The sequence below is a fragment of the Nothobranchius furzeri genome, chromosome 5 (assembly GCF_043380555.1).
Source record: "Nothobranchius furzeri strain GRZ-AD chromosome 5, NfurGRZ-RIMD1, whole genome shotgun sequence".
In the NCBI taxonomy this organism is placed as follows: Eukaryota; Metazoa; Chordata; class Actinopteri; order Cyprinodontiformes; family Nothobranchiidae; genus Nothobranchius; species Nothobranchius furzeri.
The window spans coordinates 11,368,724-11,388,614 of record NC_091745.1 but is presented as its reverse complement, the minus strand read 5'-3'; the positions used below and the strand labels follow the sequence as shown (position 1 = coordinate 11,388,614).

The 19,891-nt window shown below is 42.7% G+C and overlaps 1 long non-coding RNA gene across 1 annotated transcript in view; it reads left to right on the top strand.

The window, feature by feature from the left end:
* Positions 1–17,215: 17,215 nt before the first annotated feature.
* The window catches only part of LOC139069961 (uncharacterized), a 3,072-nt gene continuing 396 nt past the window's right edge, over positions 17,216–19,891 (top strand). Inside the window, exons 1-4 of the long non-coding RNA XR_011520626.1 lie at positions 17,216–18,081; positions 18,948–19,015; positions 19,214–19,282; positions 19,556–19,891. The exon at positions 19,556–19,891 is cut by the window's right edge and continues 396 nt beyond it. This is a non-coding gene — a long non-coding RNA (uncharacterized lncRNA). The remainder of the gene's footprint in view (positions 18,082–18,947; positions 19,016–19,213; positions 19,283–19,555) is intronic.

Sequence of the window (19,891 nt, the reverse complement as noted above, 5' to 3'; positions counted from 1 at the left end):
AAATGCGAATAAACGGAAACAAAGTTCCTCTGTATTACATCGTTTGTGACTTTGCATGAGTTTTTATTTATTTATTTATTTATTTTTGCTACATTGAAATGAAAGCACTTTTCTGTTACCATTTTGTAAGATTTCATCAAGAGTTGCATTTGTTGCATACATTTGTAACCCATTTAGGAGTTTTGTTTTAATATGTTCTGGAAATGTTTACTCAAGGGAGGCAGAGATGCATGTCCATTTGTTGCCATGGCAATGCTTATGTGTGAGCGTGTGCAGGGACGGGGACGGGAGAGAGTAAAATGAGGGAGAAAGTGTGGAGATTGCTGTGGCACTGAGTTGCTGTCACTTTAGAAGCTGAAAATTAACCAAAAAGCTAACCGACTGCCTTGTTCTTATACAAAAACTGCAAAGGATTGTAACATATTAAAGTTTGCACACACAACAGCAAGAATGTTTTCAGAGTCGCCTTTTACAGTTTACAAATGTAAATTTGTGCCGTATTTACCTGTTGAGGGTTCTAAACCTGTCTATTTGAGTACACTTATTAAAGATTAAGTTCCACGTGTGTGTTTAATTATTTCACTCATCTCCAGGGGGTCGCGAGACTTTGAAACTGTTAATTTATGCGTCACGGACTGAAAAGTTTTGGGGACCCCTGCTCTACGGCATGCATCCAACACTACACCATAGTAGAAGTAGAAATTACTGTTTACAACACGGCATTTCAGCATTTTTAACAGTGTCCTCATCTTTTCCGACAGTGCGAGCTATTTCTCTCTCAAGAATTATTAACAACATGTTGATCACGGTGATATCTGAGAGCTGAATCATACAAATGTCTATATTTACGAACCTCTGCCATACTAGTTCTTGCCGGTCTGCCATGTTTTTCCGCGCCCGACCGTCCGCGTGGTTAGAAATTTTCCTAGGTGCGCGTTGCGGAAATTTTGGGCCGTGCGGAGGCGCGTGGTTGTTAAAATGATGCAATTTCGCCGCGCGGAGCCGTACGGACCTCGTGGACGCATCAAGCATAAACCAACCTTAAGCAAACAACACAAAGAGGGCTGATGGGCGACTCACCATGTTTTCCTCACAGGGTTACATTTCAGAAAGGCCCAGAGTGCAAGTGTGGGAAGACTGAAGATAAATAAAACACGTTGATAATATGTTTTTTGTTTGTTGCTGGGTGTTTGAAATGTTGTCACGGATGACACATAAAAAGAAACCGATTGTGTTCTGGCTTGACTCTGGTTTAGGACCTAAAACAGATCAGAGCTGAGGAGTTCTGGTTTCACTTCAGACGTGACAAAGAAGACAAGACAGGACAGCTGGGGACCTAAAAAAAACCCAAGTTACCTATAAGACTAGGTTATTACTCGACAAAACAATTCAGCAGCGCGTCAGTAAATTCTGTTGAGTAGTCTGGTGACACACAGCTGAAACTCTAATTAGTTTCTCATACTGTGACACTTCCTGTCACCACCGTTGTCTATTGGATTAAACGTGGAAATGCAGCTTATCACATCATCCTTTGGTTTTTCCTGTTTTCTTTTTGACTCGACTTTCATCTCAGCAGCATTTCTGACACGATTTGTGGGGCGAGGACAGTATTCTGTCTAAGCACAATAAGACCTTGGCTCATGTTTGTTTGAATTCCTAGCACCATCTCTCACCTTCTGTCTGGATTTGTGTCACGTTTATTGTTCATTTTCATACTTTTAATAATGTGGAACTGATGCATTAAAACATACAGTTCAATCTGGAATAATCAGAGAAGATTTGTGGTCTCCTTATGGTCACTTCATGACGTTAACAACATCAATAGACTGTGAGAACGTTCCCATTGACACCAATGGGTTTCTGAAGAAACGGGAGAGAAAGTCCTACTCTACTCGGACCTCTCAGGTACACTTCAGAGTAGAAACATCAGTCGGTTTAAACCAGTCTCTGAAAGTTGTGCTTTACTTAATTGAACTGGTGTTTGCTATATTTTATTGTTTGAATGCGACATGTTGTGCTTTTGTTTCTTAAGTTATAATAGTCCTGTGGTCTATAGCAGGGTCATATCCAGCAGGTTTTAGTGGTTTCTCTAGTCCAACACACTAGATTCAGTGGCTGAATCACATGTGCAGCAGCTCATCAGGCACATATAGCGGGAAGAAAAAAAAGAAGAAGATCTTTTCCATAGCGCCTCTCAAGATAAAAATCACGAGGCGCTTCACAAAAACAAAACATGTAAAATGTAAAAAAGAATTTAGAAAATGGTTAAAAAATATATTTCAAATGAGCAAAAAATAGACAATTGTGATTAAAATGTAAAGACAGAGAGAGAGTGAATAGGAAAGAGGGAACTCAGTGGATCCTGAGGAAGGTGGAATAGGTGGGGAGAGCAGAATAAAGAGAGAGTGATGAAGGTCACACCAAAACCAGCTTGAACAGGTGAGTTTTCAGCTGCTTTCCTTCTTGTGTGTGTGTGTGTGTGTGTGTGTGTGTGTGTGTGTGTGTGTGTGTGTGTGTGTGTGTGTGTGTGTGTGTGTGTGTGTGTGTGTTTAAATGCTCTTCAGGGAAAACTAAAGGATTCAGAGAGTCACTGAAACCTCAAGGAAATCCTACAAAAGAATCGAATTGTCAATAGGTGGTGCTTTCAGGCTTTTAGATCTCTCATCTTGGACATAAACCCTGGTCTGGAGCACATTCGCACAAGTTGCCATGGCGATGTACTTCAGGATAAGTGGAGCACTTTAATGACCCAAACTGAAACCTGAAGCCACCTCTCTAAACAGACATCTGATTCTTAGAACTGTTCCTTCTGTTTTAAGACTTTCTGGTGGCTTAAAGAAGAAATATGTTTGATAACCTCTTTCAATGTTTTCTTACTTTAGAGGCAATAGTCAGATGAGCAAAGGTAAAGTCAGATGAATGTGTTTTTTTAGATTTGGCACCTGCTTCACTTTGTTGTGAACAATAAAACCAACCAGTGTGTTTGAAAGTTGTACAGAAAATATTTTAGTGTCCTCTGAACAACTCAGGATGTGATGTTCTCCCTTTTCTAGAATGTGAATTAAGAAATGGACAATTAACAAAAACGTAGGTACTCCACTTATACATTCTGCATGCTCGTTAAGTATTATGCTAATTGATGGAGGCCGCGTTATTTAATTAAAGTTACTTTAGTCGTCTTAACTTAAAAGCACGGAGCAAACTTAGATAAAAGATTTAATACACATCAACTCAAACCTAGAAGACGCATAAAAATGAAAAGCCTGGTATTATTAGAACAAACGCATGCTGTTAAATGTTTAAAACCACTATTCTATAATGTTGAGAAATTATGTTGTTTTAGTTCATTTGGACAAATCTCTATTCCAGGTGAAATTGTAAGATGCTGGTGCTCAGAAGCGTTATGAGTCACTCGCAGCATTTACTGCATGAAGCTGTCACACGGTGTCTGTTAAACCCACTGCTTTCCTGCTATTTCTGTTAGTCAAGATCAGTTAGTTGCAGCAGCTGTCCTCACAGAAGCTGACTACAGAGTTAATGAGTTATAGATACACATATAATGATTATAATCTAGAAGGTTTTTTTTACAATTTTTTTCTAACAGACAGGCATGATTGAGTTCAGAGATTCAAGCAGAGATATTTGCTAACATGATCGACTCCAGTCGCCAATGGTTGGTGGCAAAGTTTGGTCATATTAGGCAAGGCAGAGGAGCTTTATCTGTAAAGCATGTTTCATACACCCAGGTAATCCAACGCGCTTTCCAGGAGCAAGAAAAGCAAAAACCTTCAAATCAACGTGACAGCATAAAACAGGGGATTTTAAACTCACAATTTAAATACACAAATCAAATTAGTTGTAAGAAATAAAAAAATGTGTTGTCCTGGAAGATCAAATCCTTCAGTCAAGGAGGAAACCGATTCCCGCAGAGACGCGTTCTCAGCAGCGAGCCGCTCCACCTGCTCTTGGCTGAATTCCAGAGATTGTCGGAGGTTCTGGAATTCTTTGTGAAGAATCTCAAGCAGGTGGAGTCGCCCCTCAAATCCCAGAAGCCGTTTATCTATGGATTCTAGTAAATCTAGGACATCCTTACGGGGAGATGAGGCCTCAGGCGAGTCCTGGGGACGGCTCCTCTTGGTCCCAGGTGTTTCCGTCTCAACTGCTGATTTCTTCGATCCCATGACAAAAAACTTAAAAACTTCGTCAATACATGTTTGCAGACTTTCTAAATTTTCTCCACTTGCCTCCAGGTTGAGTGAGTTAAATTTACCAGATTTTTGTTGTTGTTGTTTTTGCGTTGTCAGTGAATAAATTAGGTAAATATGCTTCTTAATTGTTTGCGGAAGTTGGTTAACAGCTACCATCTGCTTTAAATGCTGCTGTGTGTCCTGTGATCGGCCTCAGCGCATGCTCAGAACTAAAAAAAAAAAGAATGAGAAAAATATGCAAAGTTATAGACTGAGCAGTTACAGTGCAGACGGTGCAGCATAAGAAATATTCAAAAATACCTGTTGGGACTGGCTCTCAGCTACATCTACACAATATTTCTGCACGATATCTGTAAAACTGACAGAGATACTTATTTTTGTGTTTGCAAAAGTTGATTAGATGGTCATTTTGAAAAGTTTGACACCATAAGTCACTCAATTAAAGGGGAAAAGCCAATGGTTGCTTTCTGACATTTTCATTAACAAATACATCTGGGCAAAAACATTATTGACATTTATGTTGGTGAACAACAATAACTGACAGAGAGTTTGACCATTTATACTTTAAGGTTCAGAATCTTGTCCGAGACAGCTTCGGCACTTTTCCTGTGGGGTCAGTGGATCAAACCGCTTACCTTTCAATCAGAGGACAATCGGTCTCTCCGGTCAGCCACCACCGTCCTTTTAGTCAGCCGTCTGTTAAAAGTGTGGTTCACTGAAAACCCATTCTTAATGATTATTTGTGATTATAATTGGTCATTCTAAGTTTTTCAAGCAGGCTGAACATGAAAATAGTCTCCTACGCCTATCTCCTGCATTAGCTTCTGATAGAAAAATAGACGGTGAAACTCTAGGATTTGAAAATCCTGACAGATCTAGATCACTCTCACTTAACATTCATGGACTCATCCATCTTGACTCACGACGGAGAAGGCTGCTGTTGGTTGTCCAGGAAACAGCAAGAAACATCTCGGCTAGTACAAGCTAACTGTTAGCATTAGCTTCTTCACCACAAAGCAGAAGCTCGTACAGGCTTGTGTTATTTGTGGAGATAAAACATTCACAGTGCAAGTCAGTGGTAAGCCCTTTCTAGAAGACACACCATGCTGGCAAATTAACATAACACTGCCACCACGGTGTATCTTACGATCGCGGCATGGCATTGTGGGAATTTTGCGGCATCCGTGCCAACATGCTTGGTAGTAATAGTACCAGAACGCCAGTCTTATGAATGCATTACGTCTTGGCACTACAGAGGGCATCATGCTGCGCACAAACTCTTTTCTTCTACTGAGTTGCTGGCTGAGCTGATCTATTCTAGTGGCCAATCAAAGCACGTTCTCTGATCACATCAATCCAAGATGGAAGCCCCCTGTCTGCATGTCAGAAAATAAACAAAACGGAGACAGAGCTGAAAACGGAGGATGTTGGGTAATTTTTTCAATCCAAGATTGCCTTAGGGAACGTTTAAAGCACAGGGGGTTATAGTAATCAATCAATCAACACCATTACCAATCAAGAACAATCAATTTAGACTTTGCAAATTGGAGAGGAAAAATACACACCAAACAAGGGTCTCAGTTCACTCTCATCGGACCGGAAGTCCTCCGACAGTATTAAGCACACACAAAGATTAACACACACACATTTGACATTCCTTAGACTCTCAGGCGGGAAAGGTGTGAAGGGAGTCTAAACTTCTAAAGCTCCAGGTGCATCCTAAATCAACAATGCAATTGCTAGACTTTCTCAAGGGAGTTTTACCAATAAAAGTCGGTTCTGGGCAAGGTCATTCCTCCCTGTAGGTGTGATGTTCCTGAGCCGAGGTGAGTGACATCACCCCATCTCACTCTATCTGACTGATCTTCCACAGGTGACAGCGGAGGGGGCCGCAGCTGCAGAACATCTCCAATCAGGGACGCGGGTATAAAAGGAGGATGGTGACATCTCATTACGCCGGATGATTGCTCCTGTATAGGTAGTTCCAGCCACTCGTTCTTATTTTGGTGAACTCATCACTCGAATAATGGATATTAAGGATTATTGAACTTGGACCGCTCTGATTACTCTTTGGATTACCCTGAAATCTGGATCTTTGGATTACCCTGAAATCTGGATCTTTGGATTACCCTGAAATCTGGATGTTGTTTGTTCTCTCCAGAATTCTATTCAACCTGCCTCAACCTGCTGTTTTGCTGACTGGACATTCACACCACGTCCCATCCTCCTCCGCTGTGCTTGGTTGGATCCCTTCCGCTGTCTAACCTGTTTCCTGATGTTACGGCCGCCGCCGTTTTGAAGCCCAGTGGTGTGCTGCGCACCGTTCCCTGTGCAGCAGCGCAGCACCACGGACAGCTACGCCTTGGGAAGCTGTCCTTACTCCAGCACCATGGACAGCGCCGGAGCGGCAGTCACGCCAGCTGGGGCTTCTCATCTCATCAGCCGGCCCTTTAAAAGCGGCCAGGTGGAGCTCATCAGGGGAGAGAAATGTTTGGTGTTGCAGAGGCAACGTGTGTTCTCTCCCCGTTGGCGGTTACCAGAGATTTTGTGGTTGATACCAGGTTGTGGTTTGCTTCTTGTGAAGAAGCAGCTTTAGAACCTTTTGTGTTTGGGAAATTCGCAGTTAAGCGGTAGTTTTTTGGTTTGGGTGTGTCTACAAGACCACCTTGTGGGTAAATTACCAGGTGGGTTTTTTTTCCCCTTTGTGAAGTCTCAGTTTCCTGAGCTATTTTCGTTGTTTGGGTAAACTTAAGTTAATTCAGTATTTGGTTTTGTCCTTTAGACAAACCGTATTTAATTTAAGGGTGGGATTTTTTCCCCTTTTGAGTTTCATCCCCTTTTTAACTAAAGGAGATTTATTTAGGATTTAGGATCTAGAGTGGTTGGTCCTCTGGACATTTTCAGTTAATTAAGGATAACTTAGTTAAGTTCTAGGTAAGGGTTTTTTGGCCCTTCTTTTGGTTCTTTTTTTTTTAATAAAACCTTTGAAATTACAAGGACCCTTTGAGTTTGGTTTTGCTTGGTCAAGCCTTTTTCTCCCCAACGAGGGTCACTTTTTGTTAGACTGGTCCATCTTATGTTTATTCCCCTCACCTTCCTAGCTGAGCCCATAGAGGGGTATAACATAAATGGGGGCTCGTCCGGGAATTTTCTGATTTATAGCTGTTTTACTAGAACTTCATAGCCCGTTTTAGATCAGTTAAGCCTGTGCCAAACGTTTGGACTAGTTTTAACATTTGGTAACTCTTTGTTGGTTTTGTGAAGACACAAAACCCACGCTGTTTTGTGTTGTGTCCTTTTTGTGCTCTTAAACATGGCTCAGTTTTGTGTGGAGACATTTATGGAGGCTCCATCCCGTGAGGTGCAGGAGCGTTGCCGCAAGGCTGACCTTCTGCAGATAGCTGTCAACCTTGCTCTTGACATCCCAAACCCTGTGCTGAAAAAAGACTTGAAATTGCTCGTTGTGGAGCATTTGGAGGACATGGGGATTTTAAGGACTGAGAATGAGTCTAGCACAAAGACTGAACCAGAAGGATCTCCTGCAGATCCTGATGAGTGCGAGGATCCTGAAGTCCCTGCTGCTGCGGAGGATCGTGAGGGTGAGACGACGGAAACAGGAAAAACTCCTCTAACAGTACGAAAGTCTGCTCCGACCTCCCCAGGTTCGCCGACGGAAGGATCTCGAGACGCACGATTACAGGTGCGGCTGGCACGTCTGGACATGGAAAGAGAGGAGAGAGCCCAGATTAAAAGACTCCAGATGGAACTGGAGGTTCGGAGGATGGAGATTGAAGCTGACACAGCTGTGAGAATAAGGAAACTGGAACTGGAAGCCCAGCTTTCCAACCCTGGACTTTACGTCACGCCCACCAAAGCTCTGCAACCCGCCACAACCCCGGCCTTTGACATCAGTAAGTGCATTTCCTTAATGCCTACTTTTAGAGAGACCGAGGTTGACAGCTATTTTGTAGCTTTTGAAAGAATTGCGGAGACGTTGCAGTGGCCGCGCGGTGTGTGGTCTCTGCTGCTCCAGTGCAAGCTGAGCGGCAGAGCTTTAGAAGTTCTGTCTGCGCTCCCTGTCACAGATAGTTTGGACTATGACCGAGTGAAGGCTGTTATACTTCAAGCGTATGAGTTAATCCCAGAAGCCTATCGTCAAAAATTCAGACAAGCTAAGAAAAGTGCTGGACAAACACATGTGGAATTTGCACGTGAAATAAGCATGCTGTTTGATAAATGGTGTTCGTCCACAAAAATTAAAACTTTGAGTGACCTCCGAGAACTTATCCTTTTGGAGGATTTCAAACGTAAGCTGCCTGAGAGACTGGTAACCTACTTAAACGAACAAAAGGTCTGCACTTTATCAGCTGCGTCCCTTTTAGCGGACGAATTCACACTCACTCACAGAGAGATTGTGAGGAGAGATGAGAGAAAAGACGTTCAGCCCGTTTTGATAAAGAAATCTGTAAAAAGAAGCCCTCAAAACCGTAATCCAGAAACCCGTACCTGTTACTATTGTCACAGAACGGGACACGTTCTTAAGGATTGTTTTGTGTTGCAGAAAAAGAACGGGAAGCCCACTGCAGCTCCTAAGGAAGTTGCATTCCTTAAAAAGTCACCAGTGGTTAAACCCTTGTGCGCCGCCAGGGAGCCTGATGCTTGTTTTGCACCTTTTATTCTTTCGGGGGAGATTTCGTTGATTCCCGGTGATTCAGACAAGAAAAGCGTTCGCATTTTGAGAGACACAGGTGCATCTCAAACGTTAATACTGAGCAGCGCACTCCCATTTTCAGCCAGTAGTTCACGTGGGTACGCTGTTCTGTTACAGGGAATTGAAATGAAATCCCTGCCTGCCCAGGTGCACCGCGTTCACCTGGAATGTCAGCTCGTTAGCGGCTGCTTTGATGTTGCCATTTGTGACCATTTACCAGTAAGTGGGGTTGATGTTTTGTTGGGGAATGATGTTGCTGGAGGTAAAGTGCTACCTCTTTTAGAAGCAGTTTCTCAACCTCAAGCCGAACATGTAACTTGTGCCTCTGATTCACATTTTTACCCAGCTTGTGCTGTCACCCGTTCGCAAACACGGAATAATGCGGACATCCAGCTAAATGACTCAGTGCTGATGAGACTCCTCAGTGATGACTCCGAACAGACAACCCATGATGGACTTGGGCTTGTTCCCTCATCAGACGCAGAAGAGCAGAGGGAAAAGGCTGATGCTGATCCTCAGCAAGGAGAACCTTTTCCACTTACGGCAGAAACCCTTTCTGCTGCACAGAAGAGTGATATTACTCTGAAACCTTATTTTGAACAGGTGACCACTTCAGATAAGCCTGACAAAACTACAACACATTATTTATTAGATAATGATGTGCTGGTGCGTTGTTGGCCTCAGCCCGCGGCTGAGGGCATGGAATGGGGGTTGGTGAAACAAATAATTGTTCCATCCTCTTACAGAGAACATGTGGTCTCCTTGGCACACGAGAGTGACTGGTCTGGCCATTTGGGTGTCAACAAAACTTATAAACTGTTGTTGCAGCATTTCTTTTGGCCAGGGATGAAGAAAGAGGTCTCTCTCTTCTGTCGGCATTGCCATGTCTGTCAGATGACAGGAAAGCCGAACCAGCCCATTCCTCCTGCCCCGTTACAGCCCATTCCTGTAGTGAGTACGCCTTTTGACCATGTCATCTTAGACTGTGTGGGACCCTTACCTCCTTCTCGAACAGGAAAGCGATTTTTGTTAACCCTTATGTGTTCAGCTACAAGGTTTCCGGAGGCCATACCGCTGAACTCCATTACCACAAGGTCTATCATCAGAGCTCTAACCCATTTCTTCTCCATCTTTGGGTTACCAAAGGTAATACAGACCGACCAAGGGACAAACTTCAAATCAAAACTGTTCAAACAGGTAACAAAAACCTTAGGAATCACACATGTCATGTCATCCGCGTATCATCCTCAGAGTCAGGGCGCTTTGGAAAGATGGCACCAAACTTTAAAGGCAATGCTGACAAAGTATTGCTTAAGTAAAAACAAAACGTGGGAAGAAGGATTGCCTTTTGTGTTGTTTGCTGCTCGTGAGGCTGTGCAGGATTCTCTTGGTTTTAGTCCTGCCCAGCTTGTGTTTGGACACACTCCTCGTGGTCCCCTGAAAGCTCTAAAAGAGAGATTTCTTTTTTCTGATCCGCCTGACAGAAAAGTACAGAAGTATGTCCAAATGTTCCAGAAAAGATTAAAGGAAGCAAACACTATTGCTAAGATTCATTTGGACAAAGCTATACTGAAAATGAAGGTTCAGTATGATAAGACGGCAACCAGACGAAACTTTGCAGTTGGAGACAAGGTACTGGTTCTAACTCCTTTGTCCAATTCGGCTCTCAGCACCAAATTTGAGGGACCATTTGAGATCCTGAGTAAGCTCGGGGACACAAATTATGTGCTACACACACCTGCCAGGAGACAGAAAAGCAGGGTGTGTCATGTTAACATGTTGAAGCGCTATGAGGATGGTTCCCCTCTGTCTAAACCTGTAACAACTTGTGTTTTAGTACCAGATGCTGCTAACAAACCTATGGTACCACAGGAAGCTGGTGAAGTCGGAGAAGACTTCCCCGCTAGTTGTAGTCCTCAGTTAAATAACTCCGAGGCACTTAAGGAACTGGAAGGACAGTTAACACATTTGTCACCTGAAATGGCTGGAGACTTGGTGAAGTTAATTCACTCTAGGAAAAGTCTGTTTGTTGATGTGCCCACTCAGACCACTGTGTTAACGCATCATGTTGAGGTGAGTGAAGCCAAGCCCATTAGACAGCATCCGTACCGTGCTAGTCCTGAGAAAAGACGGATTATGAAAGAAGAAACGGAGTACTTATTGAAAAATGGCTTTGCTATTCCCAGCAGGAGCCCTTGGAGTTCACCCTGTCTGGTGGAGAGGAAACCAGATGGAACCGCTCGGTTTATAACCGATTACAGAAATTTGAATGGTTACCATCTCAGACTCATATCCTCTACCCTGTATAGATGATTGCGTCGACAGTGTGGGACCTTCCAAGTTTGTAACTAAGTTGGACCTGTTAAAGGGATATTGGCAGGTACTTTTAACAGAAGAAGCTTCTCTTATGTCAGCTTTTGTTACCCCAGATGCCTTTTTACAGTACACTGTGTTACCCTTTGGCATGAAAAATGCACCTGCCACCTTCCAAAGGTTAATTAACACTGTTACTTCTGGCCTCTCACATTGTAGTGCTTACCTCGACGATACTGTTGTTTATACAGACTCCTGGGAAGAACACCTCCAAACGCTCACTCAGTTATTTGATCGTCTGGTGCAGGCCAACCTGACCCCTAACTTGGCCAAATGTGACTTTGTTAAGGCTACCGTCACTTACTTAGGTAAAGAAGTTGGGCAGGGGAAAGTAAAGGTCCTGCATGAAAAGGTGAAGGCTATGATGTCGTTTCCTCCTCCCTCTACTCGCCGAGAACTGAGACGATTCCTGGGCATGGTTGGATACTATAGGGGGTTTTGTCGAAACTTTTCTGCCGTTGTTCTTCCTCTCACAGATCAGCTAAGTCCCAAAAGGAAGTTTGAATGGACTTCGGAGTGCCAAGCCTCTTTTGAGGCAGCCAAGCTGCTGCTGTGCTCTGCTCCCGTCCTGGCTGCACCCGATCTGACCAGGCCGTTCAAGCTGGAAGTTGATGCCAGCGCTATAGCAGCTGGAAGTGTGCTGATCCAGGAAGATTCAGCTGGTATTGATCATCCGGTCTGTTATTTTTCTAAGAAGTTCAACCGACACCAACTGCACTATTCCACCATCGAAAAGGAAACATTGGCTCTACTCCTTTCATTGCAGCATTTCCACGTTTACGTGGGTTCCAGTTGTTCTCCTACAATAGTGTATACAGACCATAACCCTTTGACTTTCCTCAGTAGGATGTATAACCAGAACCAGCGGCTCATGTGGTGGGCGCTCATCCTACAGGAATATGCCATCGAGGTTCGACACAAGAAGGGGACTAACAACATCATTGCTGATGGGTTGTCCCGGAGTTATGGTAACCTGTAACGTCCAATAACCACTACATATCAAAGATGCATACATTTTGTTTTAACTCCTCCTTCCAGGGCCCCTTGTAGGCACAAGGGCTTCACCCTCTTTAGGGTGTTGCCGTTTGTTGTTTTTGTAGGGATGCGGCATGAGGCTAGTGTTGTCTGTGTCCTGCAGACATCTCGGGAGCACCCCAGGGTGATGGGGGACGGGCTTGCCAATGGGCCACCCCTCGTCGTCGCTGGTTTGTATGTGTACACCCACACATGTGCTTAATCTGCCCGCCTTAATCCGCATGAAGAGCAAGGGTTGAGTTAGATAAGCTCCCCCCATAGGCAGTTAGCAGGATGCCCTGGTTGTGTGTAAATGGAGGATACTGTTAAGTTTTTGTATCTTGAGTTTTTAAGAAAAAAGATGGTGGTGTCTTAGGTATGGTTTTAGATTCTTTGTCTCAACCCCCCCCCCCCCCCCCCCCCCCCTTTTTCTTTTAAGGGTGGGGATGTTACGGCCGCCGCCGTTTTGAAGCCCAGTGGTGTGCTGCGCACCGTTCCCTGTGCAGCAGCGCAGCACCACGGACAGCTACGCCTTGGGAAGCTGTCCTTACTCCAGCACCATGGACAGCGCCGGAGCGGCAGTCACGCCAGCTGGGGCTTCTCATCTCATCAGCCGGCCCTTTAAAAGCGGCCAGGTGGAGCTCATCAGGGGAGAGAAATGTTTGGTGTTGCCGAGGCAACGTGTGTTCTCTCCCCGTTGGCGGTTACCAGAGATTTTGTGGTTAATACCAGGTTGTGGTTTGCTTCTTGTGAAGAAGCAGCTTTAGAACCTTTTGTGTTTGGGAAATTCGCAGTTAAGCGGTAGTTTTTTGGTTTTGGTGTGTCTACAAGACCACCTTGTGGGTAAATTACCAGGTGGGTTTTTTTTCCCCCCTTTTTGAAGTCTCAGTTTCCTGAGCTATTTTCGTTGTTTGGGTAAACTTAAGTTAATTCAGTATTTGGTTTTGTCCTTTAGACAAACCTTATTTAATTTAAGGGTGGGATTTTTTCCCCTTTTGAGTTTCATCCCCTTTTAACTAAAGGAGATTTATTTAGGATTTAGGATCTAGAGTGGTTGGTCCTCTGGACATTTTCAGTTAATTAAGGATAACTTAGTTAAGTTCTAGGTAAGGGTTTTTTTGGCCCTTCTTTTGGTTCTTTTTTTTTTAAATAAAACCTTTGAAATTACAAGGACCCTTTGAGTTTGGTTTTGCTTGGTCAAGCCTTTTTCTCCCCAACGAGGGTCACTTTTTGTTAGACTGGTCCATCTTATGTTTATTCCCCTCACCTTCCTAGCTGAGCCCATAGAGGGGTGTAACACCTGATCACCCCTGGACTGACTTGAGCTCACCTCGGCTTCCTCACCTCGTTCTCCCCGAACGTTTATGAACTCGAGCTACTGCTCACCCTCTCCACAGGACTTCCCTGTGCACCTTTTGTTCCAGTTAGTAAATAAAGACTTTAATTTCATCCTACCTGCTCGTCGAGTCAGATTACTGCATGTCTTGGGTTAAACACATTCCACGAGACATGACAGTAGGAACTGGTGGAGCCTGGTATCTGTCAACAGGATGAAGCTGCGTTTTTAATAAGGAGCAGTCAAGACATTAATATAAGTTCAATAATAATATCAGTTTTTATCTAACAGAGGAAATGCCTCTACTTATTTGCCATCACCGGCATTTCAAGGTTAGGAAAGTGTGTGTACTGTGGCTGGAAAGATTGGCCAGACAAGGAGTTTATGCTAGTTTACTCCAAGAGATGCGCCTGGAAGACCCAGAATCTTTCTGACAGCACCGCTGCCTAGTTCCTTCGAGAGGGTAGTGGAAACAGTGGGCCCATCAATCCAAAAGGTACCATTTTGTTTATTTTTCAGACACGCAGACAGGTCAGGGGGCTGCATCTGAATAAATCTTAGAGTCATGTGAGCGGAGAACGCTGTTTGATTGGCCACTAGAATATTTCAGCTCAGCCAGCAGCTCAGTGGTGTGCACACGTGAGGCAGAAAACATCTGACTGGTCAGATGTTTGGCTCAGTGAGGCGGAAAACTCAGAGAAAATCAGGCGCACATGGCGAGCAATCTGCTGAGCAAACGGTCGTTCAAGGCCGTTTGCTCAGCAGATTGCTCTCGTGTGCGGCAGACTTAAGCCCCCCTCTCCTATTTAAATTAGGTTTCTTAGGTTTGATAGATGGCTTCTTTTACTCCTCTCTAAAACCATCTATCTTCTCTACTAGACAGCCTGACAGCCGCTGTGCTTCATTCAACCACATAATAGTAACAGAGTAACGTTCCACTTCATATAACGGCATTGCAACGATGGGAAAAGTAACTGATTAGATTACTCCGTTACCCCAAAAACAATGCTATTAGTAACACCCTTGTACTAATATACCATTTCTCCCAATGCTGGTATTCTGTGACCGTATTAGCATTCAAATGTTTGTTCTTTTAATTTGCTGAAGCAGCTTTAAAAGAAAAAAAATTCAAAGCAAAAACAAAGAATCAGTAAATCTAAAATCACCAACATTTTGCAGCTATTTATTTTCATTTTCACTCACGAAATATATTTTTTTTTCTGTGACTGTGCAGTCCAGACTCACCAAGAATTCTGATATTTTCTGGTATTTTCCTCATTGCTGCCTGACAGAAGAACAGATGGTTCTCCAGATGATAAATCTTTTTGTTTTGCCAGGCAAGACCGACATTTACCAGCAGGGAGACAACACACACACACACACACACACACACACACACACACACACACACACACCTGTTCAAAGATAACGATCCTCTGGAAGAACAGGGCGGTTAAGCACTTCTGACAAAAACTTTAAACTTCCACTGATTATCATTAATATCTTAACAAAATTACATCGTGATAAACAAATGATGGCAGCAGTGTGGTCTGACAGAAGCTGATTTTCTCACTCCCAGTAAACGGAATGTTCCTGTCAACATAATGGAAACAGCTCAGACAGAGATGTGATAGGAAAGCGTGACTGTGCTCTGGTAGCTCTGAAAAGGCAAGAGGACCACTGGTTTCCTCTTTAAACATTGGGCCATACATACTAAAATCACACAGAGCAGATTAAGCAGCTTCTGGGAGTGTAGAACTGGAGTTTTTGGATTAATCTTACAATAAACTGACATCTTTTGACTGCCGTGAGGTGAAAAAACTGAAAAACATGTTTATTTATAATTTTAAATGGATTAACATGAGCTGCAGCTGAACGTTTTACAGCTGTTTAGTGAATACATGATGCAAATGAAAACACTGGAGCTAAGAACTCCCATCGGGGTTAATAAGCCTCTCTGTGGGGAACCTTGAAGCAGTCAGAACAGATTTATGTATATTAGCGTTAAGTCTCTGACAGACACTAATTCAAGACAAGTAATAGTACATAAGTATCAGCTTTCCTATTAATTTTCTTTCTCCCTTTCCTTTCCTTCCAATACTATTATCTTTTAAATCACAACTTTAAAAAAATCTCATTTTGAACATATTTTTGATCGTTGGGCCTTTGTGAAATCTACAAAGAAGTCTGGAGAAGCATCCAAAGCAGCAAACAGCAAAGAAAAGGCCAACAGGTGCTCAGGTGGCAGGAGTCTCAGAGAAACCTAGATGAATCTCCTCCAAACACAACATCCCAGTAAACTTTAAACCCAACAACACCCTCAGATAGAAACTGGTCCAACCAAAAGACTAAACACCCAAATAGAAGCTCAGTGGCATCGTTTATGCAGTCCAGTGTAGTGAGGTCTCATTTATCAAACATTGCGTAGAATACTTACTAAAACCGTTTTAAGCTCAGTAAAAAAAAAGTACTTAGGCCAAGCAGGTTTGTGATCTATCAAACATGGAGTACGCACAGCTGCACGCAATCTTTGCTTCATAAATCAGAAACTATCTACAAATGTTCTCAGCTGCATTTTAGTCACATCCCGCCCTCACCACGTCCACTTACTGCCATAAATGGTCAATGCAAAGTGCCTTGTGGATCTCATGCATATACATAAGTTGGCTGTTGCAGCTCTCCAGCAACGACATGGCGACTGTCAGAGCCGGATTAACGCAAAGGCAAAGTAGGCACGTGCCTAGGGCCTGATTGGCTGGATGGGGCCCAGACAGAAGGACAAAATTAAAAATAAATCTATTAAAAATTAAATGTACAAATGTCCTATGATAGAATTTGTAGATAGAACTCATATCTACAGTTTATTTCAATATTTATTAATTAACTAAAAATAGTGACAATGTTTAACTTGAACATAGACCGTTACATTAGCTACGTCACATTAACGCCAGCCCATGACTGTAGCCTACAACTTGGGCGCCACCTAATTAAGGGCGTCAGAGAAGCGGTCAGAGTCAGAGCGGGACGCAACAAAGCTAGCAGGTGTTTTTGAGTAGGCTAACTTTCACGATGCTTTCGGGTGCGTCAAAATGTAAAAAGAAAAAAATGAAGAGGAACAAAAGACGAGACAGCGGGGAGCTTTACAGAAGTTTCTGTCGGGCTGCTCGGGCAGCCGTCCGACAGCTGTGAACCTGCGATAGGTCAGCAGAGCCAAAAGCCGGGCCCGAGCCAGACCCGGAGGAGACACGGCCCGAAGATGCGGCGGGAAATGCGGCGTAAGACGCTGTTGCGCCAACGCCGTCAACATCAACGCCGTCACAGAAGGACGAACTGGAAGAACAGCAGCAGCCAGAAGTGAGCCCGATATAGTCTTGCAGCAGGAGCCTCTAGTCCCAGAAAGGGTATTAACAATCTACCCACCTGATCCTGCAGTGGTACATAACCAAACTGATGACAGGATGCGTGAGTACTTTGCACTAAACCATCCCTCTAAAAATATTGGATATTTCTCTGTATCACAGAGGAAATCTGGAGACATAAACCGAAGCTTAACCAAGGAACATTTCTTTAGACGGGTTTCTGCTGTGACTGAGGCCCTGTGATGCTGGAAGGTTGAAGATTATCCCGGAGTGGAGCATGCTAAATGGTTTCCTTGGTAAGTGTTGCTGGTTTTATTAATTATTTTTCAAATAATTTTATTAATGTTCAAATAGCATAACAAACAAAAAGTTCACACTCAGAATAACAGCCTGAATGAGCATAAAGCAAGATCAAAACTTCAGATGTTTTCATTTTATTAAAATACTTTCTTTTAAGATTATAGATTGTATTAAATTTATACTGTATTAATTTTAGGCTGCGTGTTTATAGTTTGTTTTTGCACCTTTAAAGGAGCATGGGGCAGGAATTGTCCAAAAACAAACAGTACATGTTCATTCTTGTGAAGCTTATGGGTGATGAAGCATTTTAAACTAAAAAGAATGATGAAACCAGTTTATCATTCCATTTTGTTAATCACGCTGTGTGCTGCAAAATGCAAAACATTCCTGATCCGAATTTCCCGCGCTGTTTTACGGATATGACGTTAATTGACGCTTCAAGCGCGTTCTCGACAAGGTTCAAACCCGGAAAAACACTTGCCAGGTGGCGGTAATGCGTCTTTCACTACTAGCCACGTTAAAACCTCAAACAGAAGAGGAAGAACCCTGGAAATGGATTCTACAACTAGCAAACGACCAAGCGCAACCCAAAGCCCACTAAAGAGTGGCACAAAGAAGAAGGTTTTATCAGCGGCATCTCGAGAGTCAAAAAGAAAATATGATAAAAGTCGGTCAGGGACCCGAATATCTATTGGTTACGCTCTGGAAGAATGGAGGCTGCTTCAACTGGATTTGGTGCCTGAAAAAGGATGCGGACATGGCACATTTTCTAGTGACCAGGTAAGTGTTGGTCTCCTTATTTCTGCTGTAGGTTTCAGTAACGAGTAGGTAAACATATCAGAGCAGTATCTGCAATATTTGAGAAAATAAAATTAAACTTATGGATTTAGATAATGCTGATTTAGGTAATCTAACAAATCTTTGTGCAGATGAACAAGAAACTTATCTAAGCTAACGGTGTTTAGCATATGGCTTCCTGATCAGTTTAAAAAAGCTAAAAGCAACTAAGGTGTAATCAGATCACTTCTACGTTTTGTGGACGACACGCCGCATGTGTTTGGAGATAAATGGATGCTCCGTTTATTCTGACGAGAAAAGTAAACAGAGCTTGATTTGATTATACCGCTCAGCCGGAGAGAGCTAGCGTGCGTTAGCATGTTAGCTGCGATCACGTTTCAGTTTGTATGTACCACAGAAGAGAACGGACATTTTCCAAACCAAAGATGAGTCTTTAGAATTATGTCATATTTGATCTACAGTCCAACCTCTAAGCAGGACTGTTACTTCAGTAGATAATGTTATTCGTGGGGTTTGTGTAACAGAACCCCATCAGAATATATTTTCCTAGCGCTATTGCTGTGCTACATAAGAATAAATAATAAGTCAGCCATAACAACACGTTTGACTAAAAGTAAAGTTGTGCAGAAGTTTGTGTTTATTTTTCTAAATTTGTCCAGTTGAATGTAGGTCAGAATAAAATATGTTTGTGAAAATGATAAATAAATTTTTTTTATGACTGACATGCATTTTCATATTACTAGTTGTGCCACAGGTAAAGAAGCTTAGCCATTATTGATCTATGTAAACAGAAGGTGTAGAGTCTCAACCAACTTGTTGACATTTTTGCTTAAAAATGTGTTTTCCAGCTACCGGAAGAAGCAGGCTCCTGAAACTGCAATTCAGGGAGGTAATGTGCAGTCACCCTCAACACCCAGTAAGTGAACAGCAGCTAAAATGTTGCATTGATTATCTCCAACTGAACCTGTGTCTGAGGGGTTAGTATCTTTTCTGTAAAACAAATATTCACGTTTTTGTGCTATGATATTTCATACATTAAATTACACCTTGCATATCCACACTTGGTTCAGAACTAACATCACACCACCAAACACTTCTGACATTATCTTTACAGGGAAGATTTTCTAATGGCTGGTGTTGAGGCCTTAGCTGATGACCTAGATTTGGATCCTTTTGAAGAAAGGTAAATATGTTCATGAGAAGTCTTGCCATATATGCAGGAAATTACTGCTGTAATATGTGTAAAAAAGATAAAAACACAATAGTTCAGCAAATATATGTCATTATATATATTTATGTTGTGAAGTGTCAATTCACAGCAGATTGTTGTTATTTGCAGAAAGAATTAATGACAGATGTATTAGGCTCCACATTTATCTCTTTAGAATCAGTACCATTTCAGGTAAGTTACAGTATTTATCTTTACGTACAACAAATATTATTGTGTTGTCTGTAGTTTCAAATCCATGGATCTAGCTACAGATGCAGTCCAAATTGATGAGGACCAAGCAAACAACTTACTCAACAGTGTGTGAGTTGCAATGTCTTCTTATCTAGGGGTGGGCAATATAAACGATATGAGGTAGAAATTATATAAAATTGGGTAATTTTACGGCCCCCAGCTCGTCTAGGAGCTGATGTTAAAGGGGGCGTAAAGAAAGATATGTGAATTACTGGACAAAACCAAGATTTACTCTCTTAGGAGTTTATTAACTAAAAAACACTGCTTAATGCAGGCTAAGACAAAATGAATACAAAACCAAAAGGACGTCCCACTGGGGAATTAACAATA